At 44.3% G+C, this 17,126-nt stretch overlaps 1 protein-coding gene across 1 annotated transcript in view; it reads right to left on the bottom strand.

Moving 5' to 3' along the window:
* Tmem266 (transmembrane protein 266) overlaps window positions 1-16,896 on the bottom strand; it is a 112,481-nt gene extending 95,585 nt beyond the window's left edge. Inside the window, exon 1 of the mRNA XM_076925310.1 lies at window positions 16,848-16,896. The gene's annotated coding sequence lies outside the window, so the exon portion shown is untranslated. The remainder of the gene's footprint in view (window positions 1-16,847) is intronic.
* Between the last annotated feature and the right edge of the window lie 230 nt (window positions 16,897-17,126).

The following is a 17,126-nucleotide window of genomic DNA, read 5'->3' as shown; positions in this document are numbered from 1 at the left end:
GTATATGACATGGCTATCTATCTATGGATGGCAAAAGACAGCTTGTGAGTATAGGCTGCAGGGACCACACTCAGGTACCTTGAGCTAACGACCCATCTTGCTAGCCCCTTATCTATTTGATGTGTTCTCGGTACCTTGTGCATTCATCAACATGAGCGTATAAATCAAGGTAACTTATTTCCAAATTCTGACCTTACTACCATTTCACACTCTTACCCCATTAGCACTCTCCTAAAAGGTAATCCCAAACTTTATGCCACAGGCCCCTGGAACGGCGTTTCTTATATCCACAATATAGCAAGAGCTATCTGACACCAATGTCTCTCAGGTCAACCTGGGAGCAGCACGAGAGCCAGGTTTAACGTTATCTTTAAATATGATCTCAAATTGCTCACAAAATCCTTTCTACCTCACACTCACACATGCATGCACGTGCACACAGATTCATGTGCACATGCATGTGGGGGCAAGGGACAGCCTTTGGTATTGTCCGTCAGGCACCATCGTTTTGAATTTTGAGATGATTTGAGGCTCTCATGGGGCTGGGTGGCCACACCCAGCTCCAGGGATCCACCCCCTCTGTCACACCCAGCTCCAGGGATCCACCCCCTCTACCACACCCAGCTCCAGGGATCCATCCCCTCTGCCACACCCAGCTCCAGGGATCCACCCCCTCTGCCACACCTAGCTCCAGGAATCCACCCCCTCTGCCACACCCAGCTCCAGGGATCCACACCCTCTACCACACCCAGCTCCAGGGATCCCCCCCTCTACCTTCCCAGCACTTATATCTTAAGTCTGCATCAGACGCCCAGCTTTTCCATGAGTTTTAGAATTACACTCAGCTCTTCATAATTGCAAGGTAAGCACTTTGCTGAGTAAGTTATCTTCCCCGGTCTACCTGTTGAGGCTCCAGCCCCATCTAAAGTTCCCCTTCTGGGGAACCCTCCAGACATTTACCTCCTCATGCTTATGCTTTCCTTTGAGATCTTCTTGCCCTGCCAGTGGATGCAATCTCTACTAAGACACAGTAACATTCCCAAAAAGGAAACCTTTCTAGAGACGCGATTTGTTTGTTACTTTTCTCATTGTGACAAGATACTGGACAGAAGCAACTCACATGAGGACAGGATTATTTTAGCCCATGGTTTAAGAGGACATCAGTCTATTATGGCAAAGAGAGCATAGTGGTCAGTCAGTCTGTGCAGCCCACCCTGGGACTTACTCATCTTGACATGGGTTAGGAAACAGAAACCTTGGGTCAGAAGTAAGTGCAGAAAAGCTGGGCCCATCCTTCTGATACACTTCTGAAAGCCATACCTCCTACCCCAAAGATTCCAGAATCTTCCAAACAGCCACGAGCTGTACATCAAGTGTTCAAACACATAAGCCTGTGGGAGTGAAGATACTTCATGGTGCCTTAAATAACAGTGTACTAAATATCTTTGTTAAATAACTATTGGCTATGGATAGGGACATTATCACAAGGCCCCATCTGTGGATGAAGGGCTACACACACACACACACACACACACACACATAATTACTGCTGAGAGAAAGAATCAGTCTTCCCCAGGGAAGAGCTCTTTAATTGGTTATTTAATATTAAGTGACCAGCCCTAAAAACATCTACATAAAAGTAACACTAAGAGCTGGAGAGATGGTTCAGTGGTTAAGAGCACTGACTGCTCTGTCAAAGGTCCTGAGTTCAATTCCCAGCAACTACATGGTGGCTCACAACAGTCTGTAATGGGATCTGATGCCCTCTTCTGGTGTGTGTCTGAAGATAGCTACAGTGTACTGATATACATAAAATAAATAAATCTTTTGTTAAAAAAAGTAACACTAAATGGAGTCAGCATATTGTATTTATATATTTCTTTCTATCTATGTATCTATATATCTACCCATGTATGTATGTATGTATGTATGTATGTATGTATGTATGTATGTATCTATGTATGTATCTATGTATGTATGTATGTATGTATGTATGTATGTATCTATCTATCTATCTATCTATCTATCTATCTATCTATCTATGTATCTATGTATCTATCTATGTAATTAACTGTTGAATGTAAGGTGAGTGAATAAGTTAGAGGCTGTACAAAAACAAGACCATTCTTCCTTCTGGTGAAGAACAAAACTGCCTATTTTCTTGGAGAATTAAAAAAAGAATATTCAGAAAATTAGCAACAACCTCCTGAAGTGTGTTTAGCATCCCATTAAGAAAGGAAAATTCCATGTATAACTGGGAAGAGAGAACAGGAAAGGTAGTTTTCTATCAAGAAATAAAGCATTAATTTTTAAGAAGGAACGACAGAGAGCATAAAGAACCACCTTCTCAATACCAGGTTTAGGTGAAGACAGAATAGAGCCCCAGTTTGAAAATGTACATAGATATCTGAGACCAGAGCCCTAGGACTCAGGAGACTCGGCTCAGGAATTCCTAAGTGCCACTCTTAGATTACTAACCTGTGTTGAGGTCCAGAGCCATGATGGAATTCATTTTGGTCACTCTTAGTTCATAGACAAACACGAGGTAAATGGTGTTTGAAAAACTTCAGCCAAATTATTGTAGCAACAAAATGAAGTGGACTTGCTTGACACTCATGTCCTACCTAGTCATGTCATGAGACAGATGCAGACTGTGGTGTCTCCAGGTTCATAAGCCACTGCTAAATATAATATTCAATCCCATAGCCACTTTAGACACAACTGGTCACTCCTCTTCCTGACGAACTTCATTGATGTGCCTCTCAGGAGCCCACACCAACTAGTGTTAATCTCTTCCCTCATTGGCTGTTCTGTCCTAATTTCCATAATTGGGTCTTCCCCTTGACCTCTGAACACTGGCATGCCTTAGGGTCTATGACTGTAACCTCTCCCTTGTCCTAGGAAAGTTCATTCAAACCCATAGCTTATAATGTTACCTGCATATCACCTCTAAAATGTCTGACTCCAGCCCCGTTTTCTCCCTGAAATCCAGACTTGCATATTCGACTGCCTGTTTGACATCTTCAATTAGACTCTTAACAGACTGTGAAATGTAACATGATTGAAACAGAACCCCCCATTTACTCCATCTAATACCTCCTCCTCCTCTGCCTCCACATCAATAAGTGGCAATTTCATCCCTCCGGTTGTTTAACCCCCAAACTATGAGGCCTGCCTTGATTCCTGTCTTTTTCTCCCACCTCAAACCCAATCATTAGGGAGTCTTGTGGGCTTCACCTTCAAAATGTATCCAGATTCCAACCACTAGATCCACTGGCCCCGACACCTTCAGCCAAGTCCCCTTCAGGCTGCTGAATTGAGCTGTTCCCCTGTTGCCTCCTTATGCAGTCAATCCTCCATGGCATCCCCATGACCCTAAAACAACTTGTCATTTCACTTCTCTGCCTCCAACACTCCAAAGACGTCCCCATCATATTTATAAGTTCCACAATCGTCCGTGAGGTCAGCCCAGCCCTACAAGTTCCTTTTCCTGTTTTCTTCTCCATCTTCTGAATTTCAGCATTCTTACTATACAGGCCTTTTTTTTTTTTTTTTTTTTTTTTTTTTTTTTTTTTTTTTTTCTGTCCTTGGCAAGTTATTAAGCTGGACTAAATAGAAAGCATTAAAACCTATTATAAAATATAAATAGAAAGAGGTATTTTATGATATCAATAACACAAAGCTGTAAAGGAACAAACAGAGTATGTGTAGTTAATGAGCAAAGTCTCAGTTCTTCAAGATGGAGACTTCTGGGCTTAGATGGTGCTGATGATTGCATAATGCTGTAAACACACTAAATACCACTGAATTCAGTGGTTAGACTGGTGAGTTTTATGTGTGCTTTACTACAACTAAAAATAATTTTAAATCATTCATAATAGGTATCACCCACAACAGTAGCAATAATTATCAATCGGTATTATAGATATATCCATAACATATAGGTAATATACATATAGGTAAAACAGGTAATCATATTACAAAAAAGAACCATTCTAGGCTCAGGAGATTTAGTGGGAAAATACATTTGCCGTGTAAATATGAGGGCCTGAATTTGGATCTCACACCCACGTAGAAACCTGGGTGTAGTTATGTGAGCCCCCAATCCTAGTTCTTGTGGGGTCAGGTAGGACACAGAGACAGGAGAATCACTTTGTCTAGCTGTAAAAACAGTGAGCTCAAGTTTCCGTGAGGGACCTTGTTTCCAGGGAAAAGGTGGAGGGAAACAGGAGGATGAGCAGTGGTCTCCTTTGCCCTTCCTACACACAGATACAGCTCAGCTGGTAAAGTGTTTGCCGCGCAAGCACGAAGCCCTTGGTTCTACCCCCAGCATCCCATAAGCTAGGAGTGGTGGTACACACAGCTAACCTCAGTACTCAGGAGACTGAGGCAAGAGGGTAAGAAATTCAAGGTCATCTTCAACCGCAGAGTTGAAGGGCCAGCTTGGGATATATGAAACTCTGTCTCACAAAAAGCTAGCTACGCCTGTGGGAGCTGAGGAGATGGCACAGTCTATAAATTGTTTGTTGTGCAAGAATGAGGACCCACCATGCATGTAAAAGCTAAATGTGGTGGCACATAACTATAACCCCAGCACGGGAAAGTGGAGATGGGCAGATCCCTGGGACTCGCTGGCCAGTAAATCAAGGCAAATCAGCAAGTACAAGTTCCAGCAGAAGAAAAAGACTCTTGTCTCAAAAATTAAGATAAAAAGAAACTGAGGAAGACACTTGATAGGGACTTCTGGTTTCCATATGCACTGTCACATACATGCACATGTGAACAAACACACAAAACAAACACTTTACCCCCAGAGTGACAATAGTATTTAACGCTTAAACAAAGTCTTGAAACAAATCCAAGGTGTAAGCACCTATGGTCCTCATGCTTCCCATTGAGAGTGGTCAGTGACAATGAATGGACTTGTCTCTGTAGCATGAGTCCTTTACAGATAGGACTCAGGTTTTCTTTATTCCTTTTCTATTTATTTATTTATTTATTTATTTATTTATTTAGATACAAGGTTTCTCTGTATTTCTATTTATTTATTTATTTATTTATTTATTTATTTATTTAGATACAAGGTTTCTCTGTATATCCCTAGCTGTCCTGGAACTTGTTCTGTAGACCAGGCTGTCCTTAAACTCAAAAGTCCACCTGCTTTTGCCTGTCTCTCTGTCTCTCCACCTGTCTCTCTGCCTGCCTCTGCCTGCCTCTCTGCCTCTCTGCCTCTGCCTCTTCAGTGATGGAATTAAAGGTGTGCAGTCCAACACCACTGGCCAGCTAGGACTCGGGCTTTTAGAGTACTCTCTGCTGGAAATCTGGCTGCTACGTCTCTGACACAAGCCGATCATCCACAGATGACCAGGCTGCAGCACATTTCTGACTATCTCCATCTTGTGTCATTTGACAACATGGTGTCCTTTGACACGTCCAAGCTACAAAGATACCTACAGTGTATAATTAAGGATTTCAGATAGACTAAGGTTTTCTCATGCCAAATGCCGTTCATCTATGCTTGAGTCTTCCAACAAATATAACTGAAATATGATTTGTAAAACCAGCTCACTCATGTGAATTATTTTGTCCTGCTGTTTTATGGCACTGTATGGTTTCAAGGAGTGAAGGAATTATTTTTGGATACTTAAACCACAAAGCTCACTTCTATAACTGGACAAAAGAGGAGGCCAGGACTTAGAAAAGTAAGTGACTAGTCTGCAGTTGGACCTCTAGTTTGTGGAAAAGCTGAGACTAGACTCCTGGAATCCCGATGCTTGAGGCCAGTGCTCCTTTTCAAAATTCGAAGTACAGACATATCTTGGAGGCATTGGGGGTTCAGTTTTATATTGCTACAAAAATGGAATAAATATACTGAAATAAATTATACTGTTCTGGAGACACTCCCAAAACACAGGACCCTGCCATTGCTCTGGTTTGACCACTAGACCTAGATAGTTAACACCGCACAGCTGAAGACGCCACACAAACGGGTCACAGACATGGAACAGTGAAGTTTGTACTGTAGCTTCCTCCCTCCCGGCTGGCTTTCACAGTACTGGAGGGTGCTATGCAGGTTGTTGGCAGGCACTTTTAATAATTTTATCCAGCTGTGAACCTGGTGAGCTGCAGTTTTGACCAGTGTGTCAAGATGTGCACATATGTGTAGCAATGGTACAAATGCTATCGGGGTAACAAGGCCCTTCCTGGCTGGATTTAAAGCCCCCACCTTAGGAGGAAATGCATGTCTGGTACTATAAATATAGCCATGAGCCCATGACTGGGAAGCTCACAGGCCCTGGAGGTATACCTATTGTTGTTGTGTTCTACTTTATGGATACAATGTCAAACTGCCCTCTAAATTTGTATATCGACCCCAGTAGATTGAGCGTGATTCTCATACATCATCTGAGAAGTTTCTCCGTGTAGTGGATGGGGGTTAACACCCAAAGTGGCAGCTGGTCAGAGTGTAGACAGTAAACGCCAGCGGAGAGCTCATCTCTAATACACCCCCTCTCTAAGGCTCAGTGACCATCATAGAGAGGGAGCAGACTGTAAGAGTCAGAGACTGGGAAAGGCCAGACCTAAACAGTGTGCAGAATCTCTGTACTCATGATCCTGTACACAGTCAAGCCAGCCAGCATGCTGTCCTGGAGTAGGAAGGGCTTCGTGAGCCTCTGCCCCTAACCGAGGAGCTATAAAGGTGAGGCTGCTGGGAGAGACGGTCAGCTTTCTTTAAGGATATGGCTCCTGGTAGATTAAGCCTGGTAGATAGGGCCCCAGCAGATGGCCCTTTAACAACCAGCAATCAGCACAACTGAGAGTCAACAGGTTATAAATAAATAAATAAATAAATAAATGACACAAAATTGGGGGCTAGGGAGTGGATTTGGGAGGAGTTGGTGGGAGTACAATTAAAATATATAGTATGAAATTCTCAAAGAACTAATAAAAACAAAAGTCTTAAAGCAAGTCATATGAGTATTTACATGGCTGCTCAGTAAAGTTATAGTTATACAATTGTGTGCTCTATTATATATACAATAGTATTATATCTTTAAAAATGTATAGGGGCTAGAGAGATGGCTAAGTAGTTAAGGGCACTTGCTCTTGCAGAGGACCTGGGTTTATCACATGGGGGCTCACAACCATGTGTAATTCTGGTTCTTAGGGTTCCAACACCTTCTTCTGACTGCTGAAGGTACCTGGTATCCATATGGTACATATACATACATGCAGGCAAAATAATCATATACATAAAATAAATAAGCCTAAAAGAAAATTTAAAACAACATACAAACTTTGTGATTCTTTATATCTAATGATCCTCTGAATTGTTTCAAAGATAAAGTTTCTCATGCATGGTTGACATACACCTTCACTTTGTTAAAAGAAGGAAAATGGGCTGGAGAAATAGCACAGCAGTTAAGAGCACTGGCTGCTCTTCCAGAGGTCCTGAGATCAATTCCCAGCATCTATATGGCAGGTCAAAACTGTCTGTAATTCTAGTTCCAGGGGATCCTACCCCCTCACACAGATGTAAATTCAGGCAAAATACTAACCAACATGAAATAAAGGTAAATAATAATTTTTTTTTTAAAAAAGAAAAGTGTGTGGCACGCTCTGGTTGATGTAAGGCATTCTAATATCATCTTGGGAAATGGGGAGGAACTGGTACTACTCAGTGTGTGAAAGTGAAGGCTAGAGATGGCTTCATTTTCTTCTGCCTTTGTCCTCAGTCTACAACAGTCTGCTCTTCTCTGGCCCTGAAGACAATGTCGACGGCTTCTGTAGCTTTCCACTGACTCACATGGGCTAGAACCACTTCGGATGGTTAGGAATTAACAAGACCTCATCTGGTCTAAATCAAATATTCAGTCATTTACCCAGTTCCAAGCAATTTTCCTCACCAAGTAGGATATGCTGTAGATGTGGAGATAGGAGGATCACAAGTTCGAAGCCACCTTGGGCCATGCTGTGTCTATGGCCATGCTACCATGAAGACACCTGCCCTCCTCTGATCTTGCAAGAAAATGCATCAGGTTATCTCAGACTCCTGGGTAGAGAGCACATGCAAGTCTTCAGTGTGTGCTTTTCCTTCCCCAAAGGCAACAAGCAAGATAAAGTTACCCTTCAGCCAAAGGAGGTTTCTTCCAAGGATGGAGCCTTAACGTTTTCTAGCAAACACATATTAACTGACACCGTCTTTGGGTGTAGTATGCAATTTCTGCAACAGCCTTTGGAAAGAACATAATGGGGACTGTCGATTGGAGGTGAGCTCTAAATCACAAGTCTGCAGCCCTATTTTCTAATGGCCATGAAGATTACTGAGCAATTGTGGCCTTTCACTAGAGCACAAAGCACCTTGTCATTCATTCTTCACCCCTGAAGCCCCTGAGGTACTGTCTTGAAGCAGCTCTTTGGCCAAGAGAAAACTGGTGATCAGAGCCAGCACTCCACAGGTCAAATAGAATTTCTTAAAATTGTAAGCCACTTAGAGTTCTGCAGAAATACTATTTTTAGTATGATAAACTTATTACTATAATCCAGATTGTGTTTTGTACATTTGAAATCCCCAAATAAAATACCCCAAGAATGATTCTAGTATTCCTAGAATATATTGTTGCATCCAGATCGAAGTCCTTTAGGAGTTAAGATGGTCTCAATTTTGTGGCTACTTTATTTACATATCATTATTTGTGATATAACTATGCATGGTTTAAAAACATCAACACTAATTCAAATTTCAAAAACAAATGTATCCCACACATTCGTTACAATCTTCATTTGACCAAAACTGCCCAAATTCTACAGTTTACAAAGCAGACCATCGCTGAGTTTTCTGTAGTGACCATGAAGGTCTCATTTGAGGAAGATCTTAGCCCCCACAAGACAGATGGTAATTTGGGGAAATTTTTTGGTAATTGTATTTGGGGAGGGTTGACAGAATTACTGGCATCAAGTGGCAGAGACCAGGGGCAGCACTAAGCATCAGGACATGCACAGGATGGCACTATGCAAATGGGTCACCTGGCCCAGGCTGTTGACAGTGCTTCAGTGGGGACACTCACTTTGAGCCTCAAGACGCAAGGAGCCTGCCACTTAGTATCCTTTGGGCTAGAGAGAGAAAGTTGTTTGATTTTTTCTTTCTCATTGCATGATTTTTAATTAATTTTTTTCATACAATATATTAAGTCATGTTTCTTCTCTCCCCCAACTCTTCCCAGATCCTACACATCTCTCTGCCATCCAACTTTATGCACATGCTCTCTCTCTCCCTCCCTCTCTCAGGACAAAACAAACAAACAAAAAAGTCCCAGCCCCACCTCCCCCCCCCCAAATACAAAAATGAAAATCCAAACAAACAGGCAACAGATTAATAGTACAAAAAAAATAAAATCGGTACAAAACAAAAAGTCCACAAAAATACCATTGAGTTCATTTTGTGTTGGTCACTCCTGGGGACGGGACCTGCCCTGGAGTGTGGCTGATATACCCAGTGACACTGTCAGTTGAAAAGAAATTCTGGTTTTTCATGACCTTAGAGATAAAGCAGATACTGCTGAAAAACACACACTATCCTTTATTACAACTGAGCACACCAGTAATGTGGTTAGTGTGTGTGTGTGTGTGTGTGTGTGTGTGTGTGTGTGTGTGTCTGTCTGTCTGTCTGTCTGTCTGTCTGTCTGTCTGTGTCTATCTGACTTCCTCAAGTGGGCTCAGTTGGACCCCCACCTTATTTTGTGAGGCAGGATCATTCACTTGAACTGGTGCTCACCGACTGGCTGACCAGCAAGCTTCAGGGGCTGGCCAGTCTCCACTTCTGCCCCCTGAATGAGGATGACAAAAGATTATGACTACGTCCATTTATTTTGGTTTGGGGGTTCTGTTTGTTTGCTTGCAGAGGTACTGGGGATCTGAACACAAGTTCTTGTGTTTGTATGACAGCTACTTCACCAACCAGGATATCTCAGCTTTTTTTTTTTTTTAAAGTGGATAGCCCATCTATCAACTTCAATGTCCTCTTTGCCTGGCACAGGGGAAGAATGCAGGTCCAGAACAGAGCGGCTCAGAGAAGGTCTGTTCCGACTGTGAGGGCTGGTGGGTGTGTTGCTTGAACCCTTAGTGTTCATTTTATCCTGGGTGGTAGAGAGGATTGGGGCAGAAAACAACATACACAAAACCAAAACTCTAAACACTTTAAAAATAGCTTCATAGGTTGGAAAGAAGTCAAGCTACTTTTTAAAGTAGTAAATCATTCCCTGTGCTCCCATTAGTTTTAGTTATTTTTGTGCATACCTCCCCATTCCAAAAGGTTCCCAGGGGTTTGCTCTCCCAGCACTGTTCACTCAGTTTTCTCCTATAGAGCCGGTATGGACTCCAGAACCGATCAATACAAGCATCAATTTAGAAAGAAGGATTTTGGAAGGTCCATATAAAACTATAATGTCTTAGCAGATAAAAGATAGGAGTTTAAATCCTTACTGTGTTTAAAGTATTGGAATGCCGAGAGAGCTATTTTTGAGAAGTATAAATCACAGCTGATGTTTTTGAGTAATTTGTGATCTGCCAGTGAGATAGACTCCGTGCCCAAGGGAGGACGGCTGACGTCACCTGGCTGATGTCACAAAACAGGCTGCACTTCATGCCACCGCCCCCCCCCCCCCCCCCCCCCCCCCCCCCCCCCCCGTAGGCAGGCAAACAGGTACAACCCTCCACCTCTTTATCCTTCTGGCTGCCAAGTGGGGCATAGCAGGACAAGGTGAAAATGGCCCAGAGGGGAATATACTAGAAGGAAGGAACTGGAGGGAAACTGAACAAGAACCAGTCTTAGAGGGGAAAGTGGGTTTTCCTCCCAAAGATACAAGGGGAGCATTAATGATCAAAGGTGACATCTAGTGACTGCTGCTCTCTTCATCTTCCTTCCGAAGCCATGACATAGCTCTTCCACAGGGGGCCCGAGACAGTTAACTATTTCAAGCTCTATTACAAGAGAAAGTCCAGGGGCCAGGGATTCAAATCCTGGGCAGAGGTCATACCCCTTAACAATACTGGCTTGGGACAGATCAGGAAGTACAAAGAGCCAGATGGAAAGAGTGTTTCCAGGAAGCAGCAGCAGGCTCAGGTGTTGCTGAGCCATCAGGAAGGAAATCTGAGAAACAGCTATCAGATTTGTGACCTTTACCAGAGCTCTGTGGGAAGAGAGGTGAGGACAGGAGTCTCCTGTGGGGCAAGCAAATCTAGCCCTGCAGAGGAACTGGCAGGGAGGACAGGAGGAAGGTTTCAAGGAGCGAGCCTGATGGGATGCAACCTCAACTATCCGGGGGTTTGAAATATCCCATTCTTTCAAAAAGAACACATTTTAGTAATTATGGCATGAGACAATTAGCTGCTTTGCATGCAGGTAAAATGCAAAAAAAAAAAAAAAATTAACTCTTTCTTGGGAAACTATCAGGGAGGAAGAAGTGGCATCAGCTCTGCACAGCTTGCTTTGGAGCTGTTTGAGGATGGTGAAGGCCATCGCACCAGGGTTCCACACTGAGAACATCTGTCTGATCCCAGTCTGAGCTAAAAACCTGAGCTGCAAAAGAGACTTTCTTGGACAGATCCTTTGTTTTAATGAGTGGTTAGGACTGCAGCTATCAGTTTTTATCCTAGGTACTGGGTAGTTTTTATTACAAATCAAACACAGTTTTAGGGGACTGTAGCCTTTGAAAGGGAAGTCTACTTAGGGCTAATAACCCAGAACCGTGACGGCAGGGAGGAAGAGGAGGCAGAGGACAAGAGGGAGAGGGGGGAGTTGGTCTTGATCGGGGCTTCTTTCCATGACTCTCGGCTCCCTCCAGCATCCTAGTATAGTTCCTTAAACAGAGTTCTAGGTTTGAATCAGTCATCAAAGTGCCTATGATTTTGTCCTGTCCCATACAGCTCTCCTGCAAACTGCACATTCGGGTTTGTTGGGCCAAAGGAACCTGAGTGTGCTGCTGCCGGCTCATGCTTGCTAACCATACTTCCCAGACAAACTGGTGAGTGCTTTGAGAGTGAACCCTAATCTCAGCAGGAAAGACACCAACAGCTATTTAATGTCTAAACAATGCAGGGGGTTACCACAGGGAGTGCGATGACTTGCCTGCCTGGGTGAAACATTGGTGTGAGTGAGCATACATTGTCTTTTTAGTGACACGGGCTACAAAACGTGGTCAGCAAAGCATTCTAGAGTCTCCTTTGGAAGTCATGAGAAGCACTGTGCAGCCCAAGGAGAGGAGAAGCCCCACAGATCCCCCAGGTCATGGGCATCTCCTTATGCCTTGCTGCCCTATCACACTCTCAGAACGACTCTCAGAATCCTCTCTATCTCTACACTGCCCGATCCTCCCACCGAGTTGCCTCTTTCACAACACTGGAGCAAAAGTAAGACACATTTTTCTTTTGCACGTGCCTTGGTGTTGCTGTAAGGAACATATAAGGCCACTGCAGGGAACAGGGAGAGCCACCGCCAACAAAAACAAGAAATGTGGGGAGCTGGAGGGATCCGAGGAAGAGGACGCCATTTCCATAGAGCCAGGGATAAGAGAGTAAAAACAGGTAAAACCTTTGTCTTCTGGAGCATTTGTTCCATGGAAGAGATGGATAGAAACTCAAGGAAGACTTAATGCTGGGTGCTAGGACGTGTTAAGAATGCAAACAAGACAGAAAAGCTTTTGAAGGCACAGTTAGACTTTAAGCAAAGCCTCACAGAGGTAGCCAGCAAGAACCAGGAGGAAGAGTGTTCCTGGGAAAAAAACTATTAAAGCCAAGACCCCGAGGCAGAGAAACAACAGCGAGGCCAGTATGGCTAGAGAGGAAGGAATGGGATGGAAGGTCAGAGAACAACGGGGCAGAGACCACTTCACCCTGCAGTCACAGCCGAGAAAGGAAAAACCCAGCATCTGAGCCACATTGACACAGCCTGGATATCAGGTCTGTTCCTGTGTTTGGGGCTCCCAGCTCCTCATCTGTACACCGGACCACAAAGGGTAACTACAAAGAGAAATGGAATATGAAACTCCCCACCTGGACACAGCACATGCCAGCTTCCTACCATGGCAGCCATCAGTTCAGCAGCCTTTCCCTAGTTGTAGGGCTCCTCCCACTCGGCTCCCACTGAGTGGGAATAAAAGTGTTTAGAAGCTGGCCATTCTAGGGCCTCTCAGATGGCAAAGATGGATTGGCAGGTGCAAGAAAACGAACGGAAAATTACTATTTGTCTATGAACATAGTAGTTGTAAGAAAGTAACATTTTTGTTTTTGCTCTTAAAAATCTGGAGCAATCCACACCAAGCTGTTACTGGGGGCTACTGGCAATGGCTAGGATTACCAAAGATTTTCACTACTGACTTTGGATTTTCCTTTTAAAAAAAAAAATGACTGAACATTCTACAATGAACATTTATTACATTTGCAAAAAAAAATAATAATCATAACCTAGGCCAGTGTTGACTGATGCAGGGGAGTTAGCTTTCTGGCCTGCTCCATATAGACTTCATCCCATGCCACCTAAGATGAAGTTGTTATGACCCAACTTCAGGAACTCTTAGGGATTTCTAGGGTCCTCAGATGAAATCTCAACCACAGATGGTCCCAAATGAGCTCTGAGATGGTCCCTGGCCAGCACCCATGACCCCAGCTGGCTCCATTTGAAAGGAGGGGATGGGGGGGTGAGGGGAATGGGGATAGGGGATGCCATCTGAAGTGTAAATAAAATATCTAATAAAAAAAAAAAGAAAGGAGGGGATGGGGAATCCTTGCTACAGCTCCCCCAAGGACAAAAGCAGACACCAATGAAACTAAAGTACTTCCATATAAACTACCTATGTGAATTCTGTGATTCACACGTGTTGGCACTAACTCTTTTTCATTTAAAAACACTAAATTAAGGGAAATAAGTAAAACTCCATCTCATAACTAAATAACTTGCAAGGTCACCCAACACAAGACAGCTCAGTGTCTCGTTCACGGATGCAGTAAAACTTGCACTATAACCAGTCACAGCAAAACACGTAGCTTGAAAACAGTAGCCCTTCCTCTCCCCTCTGAAATGCTCACACCAGGTGAGAGGAATAAAAAGTTACACTGAAGCCTTCATAATTACCCGCAGGGCTTTTCCAAGTTTAAAAATGTTTCAAGAAAAGAAGACATAGTCCAGAATTTTTGGTTGGTTGTTTGTTTACATTTCCTGAGTTGACCTGTGTGCACTGAGGAGGGTGTTCATCTGTGCATTACATAAAATTCTGTTTGCGTGGGAGGCGGCTAGTCTACCTTATGCTTGGCAACTATGAGATGCCTTTCTGGAGAAGATCCTGATATTTCCCAAGGGAAGCCCTTTTCTTCCCCAGAAGTCAGCAACACCTCTCTTTTCTTTCTGTTTCTTCTCAGTGCTGTCAGGATTCACCCCGAGTTTCTGACCATAGGCTGGAAATCTCCCGGGCAGAAAAATTCCACCTCAGCATCTCCATAAGCACTGGAAATGGAATTATTCCAAAACGAGAGTATTTTCTAAGAGGCAAATCTCCTATACAAACTGTCTACTATCAGTAGAAGTCAGTATAATGAAGGAGGTAACATTCTGCTCAAACCAGGCTCATGCCCAAGGAAGAAAACAGCTTATAGAACATAGAAGAAACAATTTTATATACCTTGCTTACTGTTATCTGTTATCTATCATAACCAAAGCATGCATCATTAACAGCTATATTTTCCATATGATTTGCTTTCCAGTTAATTCTCTAAATTCAACTATACGTTTTTCACCACTAGCTCAATAACACGACCTGAATATAAAATCTAGCAGCTCTGTTAGGTGAATTTTCCATTCATGAAACCATAACAGCTTATACGTCCACTGCTACGAATGTGTCAAGTCCAACACCTAAGCTGTAAGAATGCACTTGTGAAAAGGGAGATTAAATATATATCCATAGTCAAACGGATGAATTCTAAGAGCTTTTAGTGAATAGTTGCCACATTTGTAGACACTAGATGGTGGCACATGGCTGGCATGGAGTCCTTCACCCCTTCACAACACCCACAGGTGTGATAAGTCAGTAGACTGAGGACTGACAGTGACAGCAAAAAATGGTGTTCAAACAGGTAGGGCGGGGCTCAGGTGTGAAGAATACGCCAGCAGCCATATGATTTGTAGGTACTTTGTGGGTTTAAACTGGGAACAAAACAAAATTCTGAACATAATTGATTATGTGGGATAGTTTTACAGCAGGATGCCTTGGACCCTGTGTTTAAAAATAGGCTCGGTGTCACCACAAAAGGAAATTCCCAACAGTGCCACTCATGAACATCAGTTTCTCATCTGGGAAAACCAGAAAATTGGTACGGGATCTGTGAAATGGAAAATTGCATCAGGACCTCTGTGCTCACACGTGAACCTGATCTTAATGAGAAGAAGGATGAGGTAGCAGCACTTGAGTTAAATGCTGAGCCCCCAGCCCCCTGCAATCTGGTATAATGCAAATGAACTGGCTCTTTACCCTGCTCCTGACTGTGTGACCTTGGCTAAATCAGTTAACCTTTTAAGTGCCAGCTTCTTCATCTCCAACATAAAGATGACAGCCTTGCAATGAAAACCTAAGGAAATCAGTCACAAATGGCGTTCAGCTCAGCACTGGGTCCATATGAGTACATCTCCTGGTTTAATATGGTACCACAGCCCAGCTGGTGTACCCCCATATCTTGTGATAGTCATTTTCATTTTGTGCTTCCAGCTCTTTCTGTTCTTTTCTCTATATTATTTCTGGGGGAGGGCTGTAAGGAAGCAGTTACATACAGTCCACTGTCCCCACTCTTCCTCACAGCTAAGCTAACGCTAGCGAAATAGATAATATACGATGAAGAGAAACCCAGTGCATGGAATATGGTGGTGTATGTATATGGAATATAAATAAATCATTTCAGTCTAAAATATATAATGCAAAAGAATAAGATTTTATTGCAAAAGAAAGAAATGACAGGCAACATGTTTAAAGAGAATACACGGGGTCTATATAGGCCTCTCATCATCTCAGTATTGGTGACTGAAAGAGTATGGGGTCTGACTTCCAACAGGTGGCTAGCTTTAATCGGCTTCAGAAGCAAAACCGCGATGAGTCTGAGTTGGCAAGTCTCAGATAGTCAATTCAAGGCCTCCTATTAACAATTTAGAAAGAATTTTTTTTTTCTGGGTTTAAGCCTCCCTGGCAAGTTAGCAAGCAGGGAACTGTCTGCCGTAGCTTGCACCTGTCCTCCGAACAGTATGCCAGGCTGACGTGAAACCCTCCATCCTTTCCAGACTGTCCATCCTCTCGCTGGGGCGCCTAGCGACAACCAGGGAAGCCCACTAGGAAGTGGTCACGAACAGCCAAGCCACAAATCCCTAGGGTGTGGGATTTCCACCTCTACACCACGTCTGAAAACCGAAAATAGGCGTCCGCTTGCTATACTGCAATGGGATTCCCCTTAGAAGCAAACCTCCCGCACCCCCAGCTTTCATGTTTTATTAATAAATGCAAGATGGCACACAGAGGCAAAGAATAGGAGGGAAGGCATCTGCAGCTGGACCCGAACCAGGACAGTTTGCAAAAATAAATAAGAAGCATGTGACAAGCAGATCCCCAGTCTGGAGCTGAAGACCCCGCGCTGCCCAGCGGATGGTCGTCCGGCTCCCCAGCCCGGAACATGAAGGTCAGCTGCAGGATCCTAGTCCTCCAGGGCAGTCACCCCGCAAACCATGATCCGGCCCCTACGCTTGCCTCCCTCACCCGCCCGCCCGGGCCACAGCAGGGGAAGCCCCGGCTACTGCCGGCTGCAAGAACACGTACCTGCTGCCGGAGCTCAGGATTCGCTCTGCTCTGCAGCGCCGGGCCCGCGCTCCCGCTCCCGGGGCTCCCCTCTCCGCCCCCCCCCCCGCCCCCTCGCGGCCCCGCCGCTCCCTCCGCCCCTCCGCCCACCCCGCTCGAGCGCGCGCGCACGCGCTTTCGCGACGGCGGCTCTCCCGGGCCCGCGCCTGCGCTCTCGCTGCCCGCGCCCGCTCGCGCGTTCCGGAGGCTGCAGAGGGGCCGCGCGGCTGTCTAGGAAACTGCGACTAGCAGGGGCCGCAT

This window comes from Arvicanthis niloticus, chromosome 26 (assembly GCF_011762505.2).
Source record: "Arvicanthis niloticus isolate mArvNil1 chromosome 26, mArvNil1.pat.X, whole genome shotgun sequence".
In the NCBI taxonomy this organism is placed as follows: Eukaryota; Metazoa; Chordata; class Mammalia; order Rodentia; family Muridae; genus Arvicanthis; species Arvicanthis niloticus.
This window is presented reverse-complemented; position numbering and strand designations above follow the sequence as displayed.